The 22,326-nt window shown below is 38.8% G+C and overlaps 1 long non-coding RNA gene across 1 annotated transcript in view; it reads right to left on the bottom strand.

Annotated features, from left to right (window-relative positions):
• The window catches only part of LOC138118411 (uncharacterized), a 74,709-nt gene extending 53,553 nt beyond the window's left edge, over positions 1-21,156 (bottom strand). Inside the window, exons 1-2 of the long non-coding RNA XR_011155119.1 lie at positions 21,044-21,156; positions 10,299-10,367 (exon numbers count right to left, since the gene is read on the bottom strand). This is a non-coding gene — a long non-coding RNA (uncharacterized lncRNA). The remainder of the gene's footprint in view (positions 1-10,298; positions 10,368-21,043) is intronic.
• Between the last annotated feature and the right edge of the window lie 1,170 nt (positions 21,157-22,326).

The following is a 22,326-nucleotide window of genomic DNA, read 5'->3' as shown; positions in this document are numbered from 1 at the left end:
CTCACACAAAGTCGCTTAGGGATCGGGGATCGTTCTGCCCTCAAATCTCCACCATTATGTTGCAATGGGGATACTGCAACACGCCTATATCAAACCAGGAGTCCCGTGGAAAAGAAATATATACGGACGGATTCTTGCTAGATGTTTCAGAGATGTTTATTTCCCCAGCCGCATGGCCGGGCTCTGCTGAGGGACTCTGCTACAGTCAGCACCCGAGCTGCTTTGCCCGCGCAGGGGAACACAAACCAACCCATGGGGAACGAGGCTGAGCAGGGGCAGGGAAACCCCGTGCCTCCCTCAGGGCTACATGGCAGGGGAGGGACCCCAACATTTTCCTAAATGGCTGAAACCTCTGTTTTGTGTAGGTCAAGTGTCTCAGTCACTCCTCAGCTCCACCTGTTGAAAGTAAGCTCTATTGCCTGAGAATTTAGAAGGTTCTCACTGAACAAAAAAAAAAAAAAAAAAAAAATGGAGAGAGTGACAGACAGTTTTAGTTTCAGTGTAACTTTGTTGAAATGCTTCTGCCCTCCTGCAAGTGCCACAATACATTTCATTGGAAATGTGTATGACTTTTCACTCTGACTCTCTCTGTCAACTCATATGGGAGCTCTGATGCTTGTGATACTCTCTGAAGGAAACAGGAATAAGTCCAATATGAAATCGAGAGAACCACTGTTGTATGGCATCATGCTGTAACTCCTGAGCCTTTTAAAACAGATTTGTAATTAAGTAGCTAAATTTCCTCAGTAATACAGAGGGAAAGCTGTGCATCTCTGAAGAGCAATCAAAAAACTCTTCTCTGAGCACAGATCCTGCCAAGAGGAAAAATCAAACACAAGGTCAGAGGGATGTAACATCCTCTCCAAGCTGAGTCAACTGTACCAGGACTACAACTCCTATTGAAATTGTCATAAGTTTCTGTCCACTCCAAACGAGAAAGTAGGAATCACCTCCTGAGAACAGACCCATAATTAATCTGTTTTCCCATGAAAAGTCAAAGAGTGGGTAAGAACAACTTCTCCATTTTATTAACCACTTTCTCAACGCAATCATCTGTTACTAGTGCTCTAAGCTCCCCTTTCCTAGGGATTTATCTACCCATGTACCAAGGGACTGAGACCAGCCCTGGTCTGGACTGACTGTATAAACTGTGCTCACAGTGCTGAGCAAGGGGTATGAGAAAGGCTGTACAGAGATGAGAAAGGGCAGAATTTGAGATAAGAGTGTCTAAGTGAGATCATCAGTGGCTCAAGGATTCAGGAGGGAAAATACCAGCATGGAAAGGCATGAGACCTAACAGGCAAAGACAGGGCAGGCAAAGGTGATGAGATCCCAGCCAGGATGCCATTGATGCAGCTAGAGTCAGAGACCTGAGGTAGTTCTCTGGCACTGTGAATTCTCTGTGAAAGCCACAGGGTTGACAGCTCTTTGGGTGCCTTGTCTACTGAAGTGGTGAGCACACAAGTGCTTGGTCAAACATCTGGTAACTCCTGTGTATCTTTTGTGGGTGTGTCTTGGGGTGACTTTATGATGTGTATCCCCTACTGCCTACTCTATGCCCAGACATGAATCCTGTGCCTTTTCTATAGCTTTAAGGCAGACCTTTAAGAGGGCAGGGGGAATCTGGTGGAATTCCTTCAGCGCTGTGTTCAAAAACAGAGATAAGCTCGCTGGCTTCTTCTGTCCGGCTGCTCCGCTTCTGCAGCAGAGAGATACATTCATTTTGCTTTTTAGCTAATATCCTGTTAATCAGCTAAGGTACAGAGCTCTGTGACTTGGGTTTCTTCTTCTTTTCTGAAACTGTTCAGAACACCAGAACCTCACTGGGAGGCCTTTCCACTGAGGCCCAGAAGGGCCCATACTGAAACCCCAGCTCTGGAGAGGAGAAAGCCACACCCACAAAGGACTCTGAAATCGACCCAGGTTCTCTCCACAGTGAGAGGTTTTATTATTTAGCATTATTCTTTTCCTGTGCCTGTGTGCATTGTGTTTGTTAAATAGTTTTTTTCCTTTCACTTTCCTCCAAGGAATTTTCTTTCCAAAGCTGGTGGGGGAGGGTGGCTGTAACCTGCCTTCTTTGGAGGGGACATTCCTCCCAGAGCATTTACCTTAAATTGTCTCAAACCAGGACAGGGTGCTAGGCAATGAATAACTATTCCATGTCTTTTGTTTATGTATATTCCTCTTGTAGCGTCAATTATTCTCTCTGCCTAAAGACACCCAAATATAACCAACCTAAAAACAGGCAAAAGACCATTCTCAGGAGCCACAGGTAAATTTTTCTACCTTTGTATGCTAGGTTTAACACCAGCAGGGAAATTAAACTCCAAATAAGCCACTCCACTTCATCCACTCCTTTCAGTAAGCAAAAAACAATAAATGGGAGATTACAAATTGAAATAATTTACTATGAGCACATGTCCTGGGTTGCAGTGTATTCTATTACCATCCTCATGAGCTGTGGAAATCAGGTGGGGCAGTGTTTCCTTGCCTCCTCCCCCCAGACTATCTTGCTGTTAATGGCCCATCCTTGTCCTGCCCCATGACTCAGAGATAACTCCCTCCGGACTATCTTCTGTTAACGAGCCTAATCAACACTTGGCCTCATGACTCATTACCCCATTGTGAGATGCTCCACCCAGAGGGAGGAACCAAGCATTCCATCCTGGATATAATCTGAGATTCTGAACACCAGAGACAACTTTTCCACTGGATTTCCAGAGGGCAGGAGCTACACAGCCACCACTGGACCTTCTGAGGAAGACCAGACCGTTTTTCTACAGGATCACTGCTTCAGAGGACTGCAGCCACCATTCTATCAGACTGCTACCACCGCCCTGATTAACAGGGTGTCAGGTTGTATCCTGACTCTGTCAGTTTAACCCAGTGTTTTCTGCCTTTTTTTTTTCTTATTTTATTTCCCTATTAAATTGTTATTCTGACTTAGTGTCTCCCACTAGTTTTTTTTTCAAACTAGTACAGCACAGTAATTAGAGCAGTACTAATAGCAAGAGTATACAAAAGAGAAGGTATTTTACCCACAAAAAGGCATTCACCACTGGGAAAAAAAAAAAAATCTTCCTGAAGACAGCACCTGTGTCAAAAAATACCCAGGAAACAAAGGCAATATGATGTGGAGAGCTCCTGCAGCTTAATGTTACCACCCTTAGCCTGAAACAATGGAAAACAGGGACAAACAGATTCTGAAAGCTAGTTTGTCCAAGTAAGGATTGTGCAGCTGCTGGTTGAGTTCAGATCTCTGCAGTTGCTTGTCATGCCACCTCCAACTCTCCAACTGCTCTGTGTGTCAGGGTGGGGGAAACTTCTCTGCTGAGGTGTCTTTTTAGAAATAATCATTCATTTAAAGACAAACAATGGCTGATTTATGTCTTTGAAGCTGTTGTGGTATAAGTTCAGCTGGCAACTAAGCACCATGCAGCCCCTCAGTGACTGCCCCTCTCTTCGTCTTCCCCAGTGGAATGGGGAGGACAATCAAAAGTTAAAAACTGTAGGTTGAGATATGAACAGTTTAATAATTGAAACACACAAAATTTAATAATAGTAATAGTTAACAAATTAAAATTTAATAATAATAGTAATAGTTAACAGTAAAAATAATAATTAAAATTAAAAAAAATCAGCAAGTGGTGCAGGATACAATTGATCACCACCTGCTGGCCAATACCAGACCTCATCTCTGAACTCTAATCTGTTCCCCTTACAGGTAACTCCACAGTTTGTATAATGGACATGGTGTTCCACAGTGTGGAATATCCCTTTAGCCAGTTCAGGTCATCTGTCCTCCCTGTGGTCTCTCCCAGTATTTTTTTTCTTTCTTTCTTTTACCTCCTGACTGGCAGAGCATGAGTACAAAATATGTTCTTGACTTAAGATAAACACTACTTAGCACCAACCAAAACATCAGTGTGTTTTCTTCTCATGTGCACCATGAGGGCAAAGTCATTTAATTAAGTCTAGAATTAACATTTTAATCTTGGCACTTAGCCTCTGAAACAGAGCCTCAAATATTGAGAAATAATGCCTTCATCTGCTTAAAATCTCATTCCTGAAATTTCACTTCCCAAAATCAATTCCAAGTATATGAACAGATCACATCATGGCTATTTTACTGAAGAATATGGAGGAAGTCCCACCTGGGTATTTGCTCAAGTTACTACAAAAACTAAACTTTTTGTAGAAATGTTTCTAATTAAATATTATCTCCTTGCATCTTTCACCCGCAGCTGTACTGATAATACACTCAAGAACATGTTTTAAGTCTCCCAAGGGAGAAAAGAGAAACAAAAAAAAAAAAAAAAAAAAAAAAGAAAAAGGAGCAGTGGAGAAAAAAATTGGAATACTATATCTACTGTAATTCATCCCATAATTATCCTAATTTTGCAATTAATCAGGGTTTGAAGTCAGGACTTCCCTTCCTCTACCTAACAACTTTGAAATTTGTTTTATTTAATCCTATACCAGCTGACTGTTATCTGGGGTTAAAATTGTTATACTTTCAACAAGTAGTTTGATATAGTAGAACCTGTAGAAAATGTGGGTGTCTCATAGAAAAATCAAATCTGCAAAGGTTCATTTGAACCGCATTTCAGCATGGCAGTGTTTTTATCAGGTTAATAGAGAAGTTGGCAGTCAATTACGTGATAAAATTACCTCTACATTGTTGTAGAATTCAATCCTTTTGCCAGCTGAGAAATCAGGAATGAGAAAAATACACAGCTTGAGTAAAAAAGCAAAATCACTGCTGTTACTCTGTTTACAGTTCACTACAGATTTGATGTCAGAAGAGCTGCAGAAAATGATATCAAGCTGGTAATGAGCTTTCTGAGTATTAATCACATGACAATCTATAAAGCATTAGTATGAAATAACACACTATTTATGATCAGATATTTACACTGTGCAGCTATAATCACTAATGAGCAGAAAGCATGACTACTTGTCTCAGGTCATTGCATACATAAAAAGGAAGTCATTCTATCAAGACCATTATGGAAATGGACTGCAACTTTTTTTTCTTATTTTCTGTTGCATTTCATAACTTGTTGTTGAGAGAAATCCTCTCAGCAACTCTCTCAGATTCCTCAGAAATGTGTTTCTGATCTTCCTTTCTTCACTATAACCACTCTCAATCATTAGTTTTCTTGGAAAAGTCTAATGAACTTTCTCAGATCATGTCATCATGTATGGATTTTGAAAGAAAGCCAATAAATTTATTATATTTGCATGATGGGTAAGGAAATTACCCATCTGTCTGTCTGTCTGTCTGTCTCTCTCTTACAGTTCTTCTACCATATCCTCATATACACATCAGGTGAACAGCTACTGGCATACCTAGTTTAGGTTACCTTAGCATTTACTTTTTGCAAACCTGATTTTAACTACATCTGTCTTTTCAAAATTTTCTACTTGGCTTCCCTTAGTATGGTCCATGGCCAGTGCCAGATTTCTCTGGAAACCTGAGAAACAGCAGTTAAACAGCAAGACTCATTGCATAGGAGGCAGCATAGGCAAATGCTTGTGAGCCAGGTAATAATTTGGGTTCTTGGGCAGCTTGTACACAATCTGTCTTCCTTCCCTGTTTATAATCAGGATCGTAGACAAATAAATTTACTTCTCTGCTTTTGGTCAGAGCATACTCTGGAAACAACCTTTTACCAAGGCTTTTCCCAAATTAATTGTATATTCCCAGAAAGAAGCAAATTAATATCTCCCACAGGAAGCCATTTTGAGAATTGATAAATATTTAAAGAAACATATCCAATACATTCTCAGCAACAGCCTAGACAGCCAAACAGGCATTTATCCTGTCCCTCTGAGCTATCTAAGTTAAATGTTAGATGTTTTCCCCACATCACCTAGAATCTCTCTATGGAGCACAAGGAGAAATAGGTACCTTCAGAGAGCAAAAGCACTCTGTATTTTTGTTGATGGTGGTAGTTGAAGCACCATCTTACAATTAATATTGTAAGGCTAACTGTTTTTCACTTGAAGGCCACTGCTCCTTCTGGATAACTTTATTTCTAAATGAGAGAAATACTTTTTTTCATTTTATTAACACAGTTTAAGTTAAAAAGTGAGCCTTTGCTTCTTAGAATAATTCTCCACATTAAACAAAACTAATACTTTCATTCAAACTTGTATTTCTGATGAAATCAATAACTTTAAAGTGAAAAAAAAACATTCATTTTGAATTTCAGCAGTTAGACACAAAAGTATACGTCTTTCATTTACTCTTAGAGCTCTAGATGCATCAAGGGAAAGAAAAATCCCCGTTTGTGTCATATAAAATAAATTTCTATGCCTTTCCTCTGAAAGCTGTATTTGAAAATACAAAAAATAGACCAGCACCATATAAGTCTTTTCAAGGTTTCTTTTTCTTCATATTTCCTCCCACAAGGATGCATATTATTAAATCTTGCCCCAATCCCCTTAATTCAGCAATTGATTTCATATTTTGTTTTCATATCTGAATCATAAACCCAGAACAGGGACCAAGAGCTTAATTTGTATCAAAATACAAAATGCTGAGCCCAGTTGAGATAGCTTAAAATTTTATTAAAACTAAAAACATTTGAGAAGAATAGATCAGTGTTGTGGGAGTTGATTTCGTTCCATCTCTGTACTAAACATCAATTGCTTTATTAAAATAATGAAATGTCAAGCTATGCATATATAGGTTTAAAAATCAGATTGTAACTTTTGTGCTTTTGGCAGCTGTTTTTGAGGTTACTTGTTGTTCAGTGTTTTTTTTCTTTTTCTTTTTGGGTTTGGTTTGGTTTGGGTTTTTTTGCTTTTTGTATTTTTTTTCTTTTGTGTCACAGTATTCAAGGCCAGGTTGGATGGAGCTCTGAGGAACCCGGTCTAGTGGAAGATGTCCCTTTCAACAGCAAAGGAGTTGGAACTAGATTATCTTTAAGGATCCTTCCAACCGCAACTGTTCTGTGAATTTATGATGTCATGTTGCTTAAAATTTTCATGTCACTGCTACTTTCTCACTTAAGAAACAAATAAGACCAAAACACAAGACATTTGAAGAAGGGTTACCCCATTTCTCAAAGTGTTTATTTTAAACTGTGTATAATTTAATGTTGGAATATCTATGTTTATGTTCAGCAGAGAAAAAAAATTAAAAGTTTTAAATGTTCATTTTTAAAAGAGCTTAGACCAGCTTCCTGATCTTTTATGTTTCTTTTCCTCTTCTCATTTCCTTGTGTTACCCCCTTTCCAATGCAGTGAAAGGATGCTTGGCTAAATAGAACTCATGAGACTAGATGCTTCATTACAATGTTGTCTTCTAGTTGTCCCCATCTGAAATTATGAAAGTCTGGTTTCTTATTTCTATCTTTGCAAGAAACAGAGAAAGATGAAGAGGAGAGGAAAAACCTTCCTAGTCTTGGAAATGAAACTTCTGATGGCAAAAAAAATTGCCTCTTTTTCCACTATACCTCTTAGCAGTGGAAAATAAAATTGTGCCGTTCTTTCGGCTACAGTTGACAACTGCCTTGGAAACACCAGAGTTCCTTCCGTGCATATGAGTGAGAAAACAGTACAGACCTGCCCATCTGTCTGTGTACCCACACACGTGTACTGCAAAAAATAATCACCTTTAATTTCGGTAACACAGGAAAAGCAATTTATTTTTGAAAAAGAGACAGAAAGCAGTGCTAAATAGGAGGATTTAGCAAAAAGGAAAGAAAAAAAGAAAAAAAAATCCCCAGACTTTTATAAGTGAAGCTATAGTACATGTACATTCATTAGAATGAGCAGTCAGGGATGAAAAATGAGTACAGAGTATAAGGCAAAACTATATATCCATAGGAAAAATGGGAGAGGAGAGGTAAAAAAGAAAACGAACAAGAAAAAATGCAGCTTTTTGAGGACTTTTTTTCATTAAAACAAATTGTTCCAGGTGCCTTTTATATCTCTACCCTTAATATTTTGATCCTGAAGTAATTACTGTAATTAGGGTATGGGTTTCCTACCAGTACCAACATCTCTGGCCCTAACATACTCTCCTGGTTTGGCTGGGATAAAGTTAATGTTCTTCCTAGTAGTCGATACAGTGGTCTGTCTTGGATTTAGGATGAGAAGAATGTTGATAACACACTGACGTTTCAGTTGTTGCTGAGCAGTGCTTATGCTAGGTCAAGGACTTCTCAGCTTCGCATGCCCTGCCAGCAAGCAGGCTCAGATTGCACAAGAAGCTGGGAGGGAACAGAAACAGAACTGACCCCAACTAACAAAAGTGATATCTGATGCCATATGCACCATGCTCTGCATATAAACTAGGCAGAAAGCTGGCCTTGGGGCCATGGCTTGGGAACTGGCTGGGCATCAGGCTGATGGTGGTAAGAAATTGTTTTCATTTGCATCACTTGTTTTTCTTGTGTTTTATTTCTCTATTTGTAATTTTCATTATTATTATTATTATTATTTTATTGTGTATTAATTATTAAGTTGCTGTCATCTCAACAAAAGCAAGTTTTCTTACTTTTACCTTTTGATTGTCTCCTTCATCCCATTAGGGAAAAAGGGAGTGAGCACAGAGCTCTGTGGTGCTTGGTTGCTAGCTTGGATTAACCAGTGCAGATCCCTAATAAAGGTCTTAGTATCCCAAGTCCTGGCCATCACAGCCACAGTCTATTCCACTAAGGTCAATTTACAAGCCAGGACAGTTTTACTGTTTGAAAGCTGTTGAATAATAACTCAAGGTTATTGCTATTTTGAACAGTTCTGAACATGTTTACCCCAGAAAAATGAGCTGTTATCTGTTGATCACTTCCTGTCCCTGACAAAGATGGGGCTGAATAACCAGAATTCAATATCCCTGCATGCAAATCCCACCTATCATTAGCTCGGCTTGTGAAAACAAGTTTTACTGTTCCTTCTAACAGTACTGAAGGGAGAAAGGGCAAAGTGTTAATCCTTCCTTCTCTCTCTGATAGGAGAGCTGCGTGTTTGAAATACTGTAAACCTAGATACATTTACAAAATTATGTATTTCTATTATTTAAGTAAGTCAGAATTATAAAGTATGCCTGAGCTTTGCAGATATATATAAAAATATTGCCAGAGGCAGGAATCCCTTCTGCAGTATCACCATATCAATGGTTCACTGCTTCGCTGCACATAAACCTTATTTCCAATTAGTCTGAGCTCCCTGAGAATCAATCGGAGACTGTATAAACATTCTAAACACATACTGTGCATGCCACTTCAAATTTACCACTAACACTTTACTATATTTCTGTCAATTATTCACAGGAAATAGGCCATATTGCACGAAAGTCATGGTTTAATAATGTTTCATTTTTTTTCTCCAATCACCAAGCACACAGAGAAATCTACGGATAAACTATTTGTTGTATTATCTATTTTTTATCGAACAATTACAGCACACAAAAAAAGATAATATTAACAATCTGATTATCAAGGAAGTAAAATTAACACTTTGGTGCTTACTCAGGACCAATGACATGCAAATAACATTCTTCAAGCCTCATTCACACAGACAGAAATGGCAGGCCAAAAGTTTACTAAGGCTAACCAGCTGCTTTCATCCCACCCTCACCCCAACACTACAAGCAGCATTGGATCCCCTAGAGGGTCTAAAGGCTTCCTTCCATGTAACCAATAAATCCATGTTGGGTCCTTCTTACATAATCTTTAAAACTGAGTTTATACATTAAATTTTACCTCAGAAAAATTGCTTGAGAGAAAATTCAAAGGGGCAAATTCAGTCTGCTAAAATTCACAGTCTTACTTCTCCCTAATGACAGAAACAGCACCTGCAATTTCCCAAGTGAAAAATCATATTCAGGTCTGGGAGCTGACACCTAGCACCTCTTAAATCACAACTCGGTAAATTTTCATATGCATTATTTTCTCAGTCAAAATTCTTGTGTTCACGTAATTCTAATTAAAACTTGATCCCCACAACCCTGATGGACATGAAGCATGCTAAATATCTCAATCAAAAGGTAAGGAGGGATGAATTCCATGTTAGCAAGAAATATATAGTGAGGTATAAAACAACAATGAAAATCAGATCAGTGTAGAAAGGCATTATAGGATGCTATAAATTTATGATAAAAATATAAAAGTTTTAAGGATCACATGACATCTTGTCATTCTCTTGGCTGGAGAAGAGGAAACCAAAGGTGTTAGAAACATCAAATTGTTTAAGTTGGAAAAGTCATTTAAGATCAAGTCCAACCCTTAACCCAGCACTGCCAAGTTCACTACTAAACCATGTCCGTAAGTACAATATCTACATACCTTTTAAATGCCTCTGTGGATGAGGATTCCGCCACTTCCCTGGGAAGAGTGTTCCAATCCTTGACATACCTGTCAGGGAAGAAATTTTTCCCAATATTCAATCTAAACCTTCCCTGTAGCAACTTGAGACCATTTCCTATCATTGTTTATTACTTGGGATAATACACCAACCCCTGCCTGACTAAAACATCCTTTCAGTTGCAGGGAGTGATAGGTTCCCCTTAAACCTCCTTTTCTCCCGGTTGAACAACCGAAGTTCCCTCAGCTGCTCCTTATAGGACTTGTGCTCCAGACCTTTCACCATCTCTGTTGGCTTTCCCTGGACACACCCCCGTACCAGCATCTTTTTTGTAGTGAGGGCCCAAAACTGAACACAGCACTCAAGGCGCAGCCTCACCAGTGCTGAGTACAGGGGTACAATCCCTGCCCTGGTCCTGCTGGCCACGCTATTACTGATACACACCAGGATGTCACTGGCCTTCTTGGCCACCTGGGAACATGCTGGCTCATGCTCAGCTGCTGTTGACCAGCACCCCAAATCCTTTTCCACCAGGCAGCTTTCCAGCTACTCTTCTCCCAACCTGTAGCGCTGCATGGGGTTGTTGTGACCCAAGCGCAGGACCTGACACTTTGCCATGTTTAACTTCATACCACTGGCCTTGGCAGACACCTCTGCAGAGCCTTCCTGCCTTCCAGCAGATCCACACTCCTGCTCAACTTGGTGTCATCTGCAAACTCACTGAGGGTGCACTTGATCCTCTTGTCCAGGTCACAGATAAAGATATTAAACAGGACTGACCTGAAAACAAAGCCCCGATTAAGACCACTAGTGAGTGGCCACCACCTGGATGCAACTCCCTGCACCACCACTCTCTGGTCTTGGACATCCAGACAGTTTTTTACCCAGTGAACCATGCACCCATCCAAGCCGCGAGCCACCATTTTCTCCAGAAGAATGCTGTGGGAGACAGTGTCAAAGGCTTGACTAAATTTCATCTAGGCAACATGCACAGCCTTTCCTTCATCCACTAAGTGGGTCACTTTGTCAAAGAAGAAGATGAGGTTGATCAAGCAGGATCTGCTGGGCCTGATCTACTTGTTGTCCTGCACGTGTCCATGACGGCAGTCAAGAAGATTTGGTCTATGATCTTTCCTCAGGCTAAGGCCAGGCTGACAGGGCTGTGGTTCCCTGGATCCTCCTTTCAGGACTTGCAGATGGCCATTACATTTGCCATCCTCCAGTCAACTGGGACCTCCCCAGTGAGCCAGGACTGCTGGTAAATCATGGAAACTGTTTGAATGAAGCTTTCCACCAGCTCCCTCAGTTCCTTTGGGTGGATCTCATCTGACCCATAGATGTGTGTGTCTAAGTGGTGTAGAAGTCAATGACCATATTCCCTTGGTATATGGAGGCTTCATTCTGCTCTCTGTCCCCAGATTCCATCCAGCTCAGTGAATGTACTCTGAGAACAATTCTTACTGTTACAGACTGAGACAAGAAGGCATTAAAGTATCTCGGCCTTTTCCTCATTCATTGTTGCTATGTTCCCCCATGGCCAGTAAAGGTTGGAGATTCTCCTTAGCCTTCCTTTTGTTGCCAATGCATTTATAGAAAGATCTTTTATCTTCTTTTACAGCAGTTGCCAATATGGGTTTTAGTTGGCTTTAGTTCTTCTAATTTTCTCTCTGCATAACCGTAGGAAAACTTTATAGTCCTCCTGAGATTTCTGCCTCTTTTCCCAAAGGTTATAAACTCTCCTCTTTTTCATCTTGAGCTCAAGAGAAAGCTAGCTCTCTGCTCAGCCAGGTTGATCTTCCTCCCATCTGACTCTTTTTTGCCACATGGCCATGGCCTGCTTCTGTGGCTTTAAGATTTTGTCTTGGGGTGACTTTATGATGTGTATCCCCTATCGCTGCTCTATGCCCAGAAATTAATTTGTGCCTTTCTGTGCCTTTAAACTGAGCCTGAGAGGGGGGAGAGGAAAAAAACTGAGCAAACTTCTCAAAGCAGTTTTTCAAGGACACAGATACACACTCCTCTGCTCCTGTGCCAGCAAGAGCAGAGGAAGCACCTTGCTTGCTTTTCAGCCAGCTTTTGGCTCCTTTTCTCCGGAGGGAGACGGAGAATTGAACTTTGTTTTCCTGGGACTTCGGTTTTTCCCTTCTTCTCTTCTGGACTGTTTCAACATCAGAACACATCGGGATAATTTTCCACCGAGGCCCTGGAGGTGGGCCCACACTGACCCAGCTCCAAGGAGGAGGAGAGAGTCCACACCTACAGAAGGGCTCTGAAATCTTCCCAGGTTTCTCTCCACAGTGAGAGGTTTCATTATTTAGCATTATTATCCTTTCCCTGTGTGTTTGTTAAAAAAATAATTTTTTACCTCTTTCACTTTCCTCCGAGGAAAATTTATTTTCCTTGAACCTGGTGGGGGAGGGTAGCTGTAACCTGCCTTCTATCAGAGGATATTTTCCTCCAAATTTGTCCAAACCAGAACAAATAATTAGTGGTGCCCAATGTGGCGTACTGTACTAAACCTGTACTAATTACATTTTGGTTTGAACTTAACTATTTTGTGTTGGGGTAAAGTAGTCACCATGTTGGTTGAGTTCATAATGTCTCTCTGTCTTTCTGGTCCCTAGGCCTATTTGCCTATCCACAACTTGGTCCGATCTTGTCCCTGATACGAAACTTTTGCCGAGCAGGGGCACGAATCCGGATTTCAATTTTGCTGTGCTCAGTGATAATGATGTGTAAGAAGTTAACAGAGGTACAGGTAGTTGTTCAAAGTGTGTATGATATGTGTTTTCTCTGTCCTAATCCCAGTACTAGTTTCAGCCTTCCTGGACCCCTTTTTCTTTCACAACTACACCCCAAGGGACTGTCTCAAACAGTCCCCTAAAGAGACCAAAGTGCCCAATAGAAGCTGAAGGTAACAGTTCTGCTGACCCACCTCCTTAGTTCTCTGAGAATTGAAAACTGTCATTTTGTGCCCATAACAACCTCCAACCATCACATCACTCAACAGTCTTTCTCTGTGCACAAGCAACAGGGCCAGTGGGGTGCCTTCCTTAGCTGGCTCCCTCACCAGCTGTGTCAGTAAGTTCTCTTCCAGGAACTTACTGTACTGCTTCTATTTTAATCACTGGGGAAAAAAAAGGTGTTGTAGAAGACATATCTGTGTGATACAGTGATGTTGACTCTCTCTATATGAATAGTTTAAATCTTAAAAAGAATTTTTCAATCAATTCTATTGACTTTTACAAGTATAATTTTAGAAATGTCAGAAATCAACTTACTAGTCGGTTTTTTCATTTCACTTACATTCATCATATCTCACACTACTTTGGTATGATTTTGAATTGCTTCCCTTTCTTCTGTTTCTAAATAAAATATGCTAAAGAAGTGCTATTCCAACTCCACAGCTCAATTATTTGTGCAGAAAGAGATGAATTTCACACAGTGTCAGAATTTGGCAATATTTTGATTCTGTTTTTAACTATAGAAGAATAAGATACCCTGGGGAATGCAATGATGAAGAGTTGACAATAACATTCTGTTGTTCAGTCTTCATCAGAAAATGCTGTGCATCTAGTTGTGGAGTACACTTCCATTCAAACCACCAGAAGCAGAACTTATGGTTAGCCCTCACAACAGCGATTGTTCAACATCCTTGGGGATTTTTCATTTATTTGTTTTTCTATTTCCCAGCCCCTCTATATACATTTTCCAGAGGCAAAAAATCCAGGTTTTGAACTCATTTGAGCCTAACCTCATCTTCATCCTTCCTTCTCCAAATGAACAGGAGAAATAATTACTTGTATTTAAATTATTAACTCTCAAAAACCTGATGTCAGTATTCTTCAATGTTAAATTGATTTTTGAGTATCAAAACAAAAAGAATAAAAAAGTAAAGGGGAGGTTTAGTAGGGAGAGTTCATTGTTTTAGTTTAAACCTCAACTCATAAAACACTGAAGATGTCTGTGGAGTGGAACCCTTAATTCATTTGTAGTTAGACAACTAAGACGTTATCCTGCAAGGCATGAGCAGGTTTTACTTTCATTGAGGACAAGGCAGTTGAAGATTATTATCTACATTATAGTAAACAGGCTCAGGGACAAAAGCACCATGGAAAATTTCTTTTTATTTTCAGCAATTTAATCCACTGAAGATCCTTCTCCCTGACACTAAGTTCTGCCTACTCCTCTTTTTAGCCCTTTTCTATCTTTGATGCTTGAAAGCACAACTTTTTTTTTCAAAACAGATAGATAATGTCATGTATCTCATCGGGAGATATGATTGGGACCTCCTTCTTGGGATGTAGGAGTTGTTGCACTGCATTCTCTTGGTCTAGAGCAAGACACAAATCTCACTTCCTCACTAGATACCCTGTCATAGAGCTCCTGAACTGAACACTGACGTCTCAGGAGCTCAGTAAAGTTATCAGAAGACTGGTGCCCCAAATCAGTGGGCTCAGAATTTTACCTAATCTGAGTTGAAAGGGACCCATAATCTATTGAGTTCCATACACGGAACTCCCGACAGTTCTCTTGACTGTGTAGAGAATTTATTAGCCATTATTCAGCAGTCTCTGCCTCTCTCATTAACTGTATAGAAAACACATTGACTTAATACAGTGTATTTGCATGGATGATTGTGGAACTTCAATACTTAGATACTGATTTTTCTAATTTAGGTGGTCTGCATATTGCCTTGGATATTCAAAGAAGAAAAAGAAAACAAAAGTATTTAAAACTCATTTGAAGCCTGATGGGATGCCTTCCCCTGCCAATGCCTTAAGATGTTTTCTCATTAGATATACTGATTTCTGAAGACAAACTGTAAAAAAACTATAAACCCAAAACCACATTGTACAAAAATAAATTCAGTGTAAATACTATTAAAACACAAAAGTATTGACTTATCTTAAGTTTGCTTCATGTCAAATATTTTCATTTTCAACTGTTGCTTGTTCAATTGTGCATGTTATACAAACAAATCAAAGCCAACCTGAAAAACAGAAACTTTGGTGTCTTGTGAATGAGGCCATGCATATAAAAATAGACAATTACAGTGAAATCTTTCTTTCTCAGCAAAAAAATGATATGAAAAATAGGCACAAAAATATTGGAATTTGTTGAGACTGTGGATCTTAAAAACACCTGAAATTTTTCTGCACTGTTAATTTTAATTTTAGGCTACAGTAGAAACATTATGAGAAAAAATAACTTACCAAACAAATGGTGTTTGGTTTTTGAACACAGGTAGTTTAAGCAAAAAATAGAAAGTAAACAACATCAGCCTAAAAGACTTTAGGAGGGAAAATACTAATTTCCAAAATTACTTTAAAAAACATGTTTTAGTTATGTTAGATCAGAGACTCTGCTGTTTTCTGATTAACTCTTTAAGAAGCAGTTTCCCAAATATTTATATCTCAGTGCAATCTTATATTTTCAAAGTTGAATTTCATCTAAACAGTAAAAATATGTTAGAATATAGTAAGATAAAAATAACAAAAATGGAAGTAAAAAGCACTAGGTGTCTATATATATCATACTGAATCTGGGAGTTCATTCCATGCAAATCACAAATCATTTATTTAGTTTAGAAAGCATGCCTGCAGGTTGAAGAGGCATAAGTGAGAAGTACTGAGGAAGGTATTGAGATTTTTTGCCTTGTATTAAAAGGCTACTTCTGCTGTCAAAGATGATCACTTCATATAGTAATTACAGGAAAAATTCAGCTACAATATAGTAGAAATCCTTTGTGGCTTGGGTTGTTTTTTTTTGTTTGAACAGGACATATTTAACTTTTTTCCTTGAGAGAAGGCAATGTACTATATGTGTGGTTAAAATAGGAATGCTACTGAGAAGATTCTGTCCTATCACAGTTTTTTTCCAGTAGCAAACATAGTAAATGTAGTGATGACTATAACTTTGTCTACTGTAGCTCATCAAGTCCTCAAGTTGTGGCGCTTCCTTTAATCCTTCTGGAAACTGTTGATTTTTTAATTTCTTTGGTATGAAACTTTCACATTTGTGGGAGTTGCATGGCAATCTGATTCCAGTTAAATTACTGCACACCATATATCTTTGAGAAATACAGACAACTTATTATTAAATGAGACTTTAAGACATTTCATTACAAAGAACATAAAATTTCCATGGTATATATTACAGTTCTCAGCAGAAAAAGAGATCAAAGAGTCACGTCATCAGAAAATGCTGTATTAAATGGTTGTTTACAAGAAGCCTTTTAACTCTATCTCTGCAACAAGAAATCATACAAGGCTGAATGGCTGTAAAGACATATTGCAGACTAAGTGCAGACAATTTATTTGCTGCAACCCTGCATTCCTGTAATGTTTCTCTGTGTGTCCTTTAGAGTAAAGTGGAAACACAAACAGGAAAGTGCCTTGCTTTGTGATAAATGAATGTGTCTGAAAACATGAGACAGTGAGAACAGCCAAAATAAGTGATCTAGGGCTGTGGAGCACATGAAAGAAAATGGGAGAGAATTTCTTTATAATGCCAATTTAATCAGAACTTCAATCCCAACAGCCACAGCAGCCAATGGTTGAAATGAAGATATCATGTTCAGAATTAGATCTTTTTTGGAAGGAAGGAGACATGCCCTTACTCATAATGTAGCTTTAGGTTTAGAAAGCTTTAAATAAAAATTTAGCACCCATTACTGTGTATCTGATCCACTCACACTCCTGAATATCTCTTTCTAATATACTGGTGCTAATATATACTATCATACAAGTCTTCCTGCTCTTTCATGGTATCATTGCTGAAGAGTCAGATTTGATAAAACAGGGTTAGCAGAAGGAGTTGGGATTATCACTGCAGTGGAGGATCTTAAAAAGCACAACGTGAAGTCTGATCTGCCTTAGTCTCATTATTCTTTAGATTATATATTATATAATCTCATCATTTTCTTTCTACAAATATTTATCTGTAGAAGTAATTGTTTACTTTTATATCAGGATCGTATAATGAATGAATGTACATTTATCAATAATTGGCATCCAGTTATTCTTAAAATGAAAGTGATATTTCACATTTTCTTTGTGCTATAATTTTGCTAGATGGTTGACTGTGTCCCTACATATTTACTGTGTTGACCAGGAGTCCCTGAGAAAATGTGGAAGCTCTATGAAGCAGATAGATTGGCAAGAGATGGAGCACTTGAAGTAGCTAACATCTTAACCACATTCTATTGAGATATCAATGTGATGGTGACATCTGTAATGACAGATCACAAATTGTGACACCAAACCATATAACACCAACCCTTTCTCTGTGACTCACCTTTCTCGGTTTTTTATTCAAATGTTAACCAAATGAACCTCCAGGTGCCTATGGCAGGTGGTGTTATATATAGCAGGTTCCTTATGCTAGTAAATTGGAGGTCTTCTGAAACTTCTGTCTGGACAACTTGTCCTTAAAGGGCAGAAGTCATTGTGATCCTCAGTGCTTGTAGCCTTGAATGACAGACTGATTCAGTGAAAAGACTACTTGAATTTGTAGCCAGCAAACATGAACGAGGGCCAGAATCTCCACAGAACCGCAATACAAATTATTATGCCCTGAGACAGGTACATGGAATACACGGTTTCAGAGAGAATTTCTAAATTCAAAAGCCATAGGTAACAGTGAATCATCCAGAGGTACATGTACCAGAGGTAACCAATATACTTTCTGCAAGACTCCTGTGCCAGCCTGTTGTCCTGTGTACAGCGGCACTCTTAGAGGAGAATTGGCATACACTAGCGAAATTAGGTTATTCTGCAACTTTGAACCAATCAGTCATGGCTTCCAAAGTTCTACAAAATGGTGAGGATCAGTGCCAGTAGCTTTCTGAAACTTTTGATGCCTAACAGAGTGAAGGTCATTCATCATATTTCCAGAATAAATTGTTTTGAAGGTAATAATAATCTACCAACTCTTGGACTGCTATGGCTGTTAGAGAATTGCTCCACTTGAAAACCATTGAAATTACAGACACCTGAAATCAGATCCAATTTTCAAATGGAAGTTTCAGTCTATGCTAGAGATGCTAAGAGAACTATTTGTCTATGGTTTATATTATAGAAATGTAGTGAGAAATTAACTAAAAGCAGTATTAGAATCTTATTTGGTCAAGGGAAGACACAGGAAGGTGAACACAGGAAAACTGTTAAAGCTTTGGTGTTTGGCTAGTACTGGATTTCATTTCCTTTTGATATTATGGCTTGGACATTGCTAAACCTCATCAGCATTGATTTATGAAGCCAGATATAGATAAGATGGGAACACATAGAACAAGCATTTCAGTATTAACAGGGACAGAATATTGGAGATAGAAACTTATCTGTCTGGATGAGAAGGGTTTATCTCAGGATGCCTCGCTGTGTCTCTGTGTACAGGCAAATTTCCCAGGAATTCTAAAGTATTTGCATATATGCAAACACACATTATCTGAATACATTAATCATATTCAATTTATTTTTAGTAATTAAAAAAAATTAAAATCATCCACTGAAGGAACACAGTTCTGCCAGAGATGATCAAAATAAAAGTGATGTGACTAATAACCAATCATCTGACAACATACTGGTGTGCAAAATATCAGGGCTTAACTTTCTTGTTGAAGTAATTTTTTGGACTGCCTGCATTAAGTTATCTTGTGGCAGTTTGCCTTTCTGAAATTTATGGATTGGTTGTGTGAAGAAAAAAAGCAGCGATTTGTCTGTTGAAAAATGTATTGATTAAAATAAGCTTTCCTGTATTTGCTGTTTGAGAATAATGTAGTGCCAATTTAGTGGTCTATATAAACTGTTTCATCTGTTATTGAAGTTCAATGTATTCTTTCTGGAAAGACTTTTACTGTAATTAGGCCAGTAGGAATAACAGCTTCAACAGAGAGCTTTAGTAAACTAAAAGACAACTTATGCTTATAAGCAACAGTGCATGATAACCAAATAAGTGAAAATTAATCTAGCCAAAATGGAGAGAAAATTATAAATACTAAAGGAGGCTTAAATTTTAGGGGGAAAATTGGAAGGAATATTTATAGTATTTCTTGCCTTCTTTTCTTCTTTCCCTTTCTCACTTCTATATCCCAGTGTGATACAAGACTAAATAAGAGTGGAAAGAGTTTTCTCATCCTTCCACTTGTTCAGAGCTGCCTCTATGGAATAACACTGGAATTCTGGAATGATGCATTTGGGGACTGCATTTGAAATCAAGGTAAGGTCATGTTCATGTGATTCCACAGGCATTTTTAGCTCATCAGCAGTGTGAAAAATAAGCACAGTAATAGTTTACAAATATCATCTTCAGCAAGTCACTAGGTACTCCTCCTACCACCCTTGCTCTGCCTATTACAGCAGCTATGCTTGGAAGTTGGCTTCTCTTTGCTGCAGCATTATCAGCAGTTGTCTCAGTTTCAACATTCACAGATTTAGAGTGAGAAGAAAGGAATAGATTACTTGGATGTACCTCTCTCAATCTTAACATATTTTGTCCCTAAAAATCCAGCCAAAATCAGAGATGATCTCCCTCCTGCCAAGATGAATTAGCAAGGGCTGCTCACACTTTCAATGAGTCAAGAGTTAAAGCACCTCATTGGCCTTTGAAATTCTTATCTAGACTTTAATTTGTCCCTGACATGCATGAATGTATATATACATAAATGATTTTGGAGCAATGCCTGCATGGCAGTGTGAGATACTACAGTTGTGAAGACAGTCCTAGTAAATTTTTCTTAGTGTGGCACTTTTTTTAGCCACATGCTTCTTGGTTTTGCTTATTTTTCCATCTGCTTCAGTGACATATTTACAAGCAAAGATGAGGGGCAATCACTGAGCATTATCACATTACCCCTACATAATCCCTACACTAAATAACCACTGAGAAAATTCAATGAAAGCAAAATCTCTCACAATATATTACCTACCTTCTTTCTTTACACAAAACACATAACAAAGATGTTGTCTAATAGATACTGTACATGAGAAGATCCAGGAATTTTCTGATAAAGAGATGCTCCAAGACTGCTACTGTACCCTGATCATGGGTTTAAGATCTACAGCTGTACCGGTTTGGCCAAATTTAGAAATATATACTCTGAGAGAAGGCACAACCACCCCTCCCCCACCAGGTTCGGGAAAAAAAAAAATTTTCCTCGAAGGAAAGTGAAGAAGATAAAACTATTTATTTAACAAACACACGGGAAAGGAAAATAAGGTTAAATGGTAAAATCTTTTGCTGTGGAGGAAAAACCTGGGAAAGCATTCGAGTCCTCCCTTTGGTCTGCTCGGAGCTGGGGCTTGGCCCAGGGCCAGGCCCTCTGTGCCCGATGAAAAGTCCTCCCGATGTGCTCTGAGGTTGAAAAGCAGTCCAGTAGCAAAGGGAGAAAATCCAGAATTCTAGAGAAGGAAAAAGCAAGGTCCAACTCTCGGTCTCTCTCCGGAGAACCAGAAACTGAAAAACAACTGGCCAAAAGCTGACTGGAACACAGCAAGCCGGGTGCTTCCTCGCTCCCCTGCCGCGGCTGGGAAGAAAAAAACCCTATCTTTCTGTGACCTTGAACAAGCTGCAAACTGCTTTGAGAAAGTTTTGCTCAGTTTTTTCTTCTCCCTCTCAGGCTCAGTTTAGAGGCATAGAAAGGCACAAAAATTAATTTCTGGGCATAGGCAGCGATATGGGATACACATCATAAGGTCACCCCAAGACAACAGCTTAAACCACTCACCTTTGACACCCATCAGACTTCGTGATCCTCTGCCAGACAATTCCTAGGCAGAGTTCGAGATTTATCTCAATTCAGGAGCTCATCCCAACAGACAGGCTAGATGCAACTGGCCTGTTTTAGAAGACAATTGGCCTGATGGTATACCCCTGAACAGGCACCATCACTTTGCAGCAGTGCCAGAAGCTGTTTTAGTTAAGAATCCATCCAGACTGCATAATGAAGAAGGGATGTCCTGGCTTGACTGCCTATAGGACCACTGCAGTATCAGGTATTTTAAGAGTAGTCATGGCCTGAGATGACAAAAATGTATTTCTCTCCTTTCATTTTCTCTGTATGTAAAAATCCTTGTCCTACCAGAGAGAGTTGTATGAAAGCAAGGCACTTGGATCATTGGCATGTTTTCCTTAATGTTCCTTGTGGGGGAAAAAAAAAAGATGTAGCACTAAACCAGAGAGTTTCCTCTTATAAAGAAATTTCCTTGTCCTAGTTGTCCTTCTGGGACTATAATATGATCCAAATTAAGCTTCAATGGTGATCTGGCTGTGTTATAAAATTATGGTTCTTCCCAACAGATATCAAATTGAGACCATGTTTTTCTGACCATGCTCTTCTAAAGGTCCTTGAAAAATTGCAATTCAGGGCAGAAGGGATGCTACAAGCATTTTAGAGCAGTCTGAAAAGCAGATAAAGGCAGAAATAAATTGAAATGAAACAGAGCAAAATTAGAGGACGATAAAACCTCATGGAAAGACAGTCTGTAAGAGAGAACTACAAACTAGGAAGTTTCAGGAACAGTAAAAATTGAGCAGAGGTCCAGAACTGGCCTTTGGCTGGCTTTTGCTGTGCTGTTAGAGATGGATAGGCAACGTTTAAAAATATACAACTAATGTAAGCCTAGATATGGGCACAGGCATATGTCTAACTGTCATTGTAAATACCCAGTGAGAATTTAGACATGGTTATCTATTCTTTCCAAGCAGACATCGCTTGAACTTGTGAAATTATTAAAAAAAAAACAAATGCAGACTTCTGAAAATATTATGTTGTTTATGAAAAGGTAAAGTCTTTATCAAGGTATTGTGGAATGAAAATTAAATTTATACTTAGTTGGAAAAAAATAATTTGTATTTGGAATGCCTAGCAGGGAAGAATCCTTTTGTTATTGTTTTGCTATGTAAAAAAATAAAATTCATCTTGACACATTTATGATTTTTTCCAGTATTTCATGCATTCTGGTAAAACATCACACAGTAACTATCAATATAGTGTACAAATCTGTTGAA

Source organism: Aphelocoma coerulescens, chromosome 1 (assembly GCF_041296385.1).
Source record: "Aphelocoma coerulescens isolate FSJ_1873_10779 chromosome 1, UR_Acoe_1.0, whole genome shotgun sequence".
In the NCBI taxonomy this organism is placed as follows: domain Eukaryota; kingdom Metazoa; phylum Chordata; class Aves; order Passeriformes; family Corvidae; genus Aphelocoma; species Aphelocoma coerulescens.
This window is presented reverse-complemented; position numbering and strand designations above follow the sequence as displayed.